The following is a 1,551-nucleotide window of genomic DNA, read 5'->3' as shown; positions in this document are numbered from 1 at the left end:
GTGGCTGATGGCGCAACCGGTTCATCCCCTCCTCCCTTTCAGCTCCGCTCTGCCATCTAGCGGACCTCTGGTGAATCGCAGCCCCAAACTGAAGCGAAACTTCCCGGATTTTCCCAGGAGGTACCTGAGGTTCTCACCCCATCTCCAGTTTTGAGGGCAGCTTTTGGCCCCGATTGTGAACGGCGCACAAGGTCGTCGTTCGCACGAGGAGGCTGCGATCTCGGTAAAACCGCGAACGACTAGATGATACCCCGGAGTTCGTCGGGTGTTTCTCTTGATTCTCCTCCCCTGGTGATCCGCCTGAAGACTTTCAGTCTAGAGAGGCAGAGAACACGGGCTGTCCACAGAAATGCGAATAATACGGGAAAAGATCAGATTACAGCTATATAGCTATGTTAATGTTTTCTCATCTTTTGGATAATTTTATTCTAATTTACGTACATCGGAGGCAGGCAGTGCTAGAGGCAAAAAGTAGAGAATAATGGAGCCAGTGGTGGGTTCTACCGGTTCTGTGGGCCTGACTTGGTGGGCGTGGCATGGCTTGGTGGGCATGTCAGGGAAAAGATGCTGTAAAATCTCCATTCCCACCCCACTGCAGGGGAAGGATACTGAAAAATCCCCATTTTCTCCCGATCAGCTGGGACTCGGGAGGCAGAGAATATATGGGAGCCAGTCAGAATTTTTACTACCGGTTCTCCAAACTACTCAAAATTTCCGCTACCGGTTGTCCAGAACTGGTCAGAACCTGCTGAAACCCACCAACCCACCAAGGAACAGGAGCTTACCCCATTATGTGGCACTAGGGATTCGAACCGCTGAATTGCCAACCTTTAGATCGACTAGCTCAGCATCTTAGCCACTGAGCCACCACGCCCCATTGCATAACCATACCAACCATCATATTTTGTATAAATTCATTGAACTGGTTTAGCGCTTCTCATTAAGGAAGGTGCATTTTGCCCTGCCGCTGGGAAAATACGCGTTCTGAACTTTTGTTTTTTTTTTTTATTGAAAAAGTTTTTCAAATACAGATTTTTCCCCCTTTCCCCCCCCCTCCCCCCCCCACCCCCCCTCCCCTTGACTTCCTCATAGTAAAACCCAAGTTCATAACAGATTATATCATACTTTACTATCCACATACTCAATCTCCATATACTGACCCTTTCATTTTAATAAGATTATCATACCCCCGTATACTATGCTATAATAAGCATTTCAAAGTGACATTCTATTATAACATTATCTAATAACTCCTGATTTAAAATAATAATATTATTATATCTCCCAATTTAACAATTTCTACTCATAGTCTACCCTTTTACTACCCCTCAGACAATATAACATTTCAGAACATACTTCTATTCTAAGTATTCAAAAAGTCCTAATTTAACACTTATTCAGTTCCAGTAGCCATTTCGTTTCCCCCCTTCATTACAAATATTCACATCTAAACATTTCTTTAAAATAGACAATCCATAACCTAACCTTTCTCCACCCACTTTCCTACAGAATTACCATAATTATTCTTAATATCTTTATTCTTCTACCCAA

Source organism: Pantherophis guttatus, chromosome 6 (assembly GCF_059756535.1).
Source record: "Pantherophis guttatus breed Tessera chromosome 6, ASM5975653v1, whole genome shotgun sequence".
Lineage (NCBI taxonomy): Eukaryota > Metazoa > Chordata > Lepidosauria > Squamata > Colubridae > Pantherophis > Pantherophis guttatus.
Note: the sequence above shows the minus strand (reverse complement) of the source record.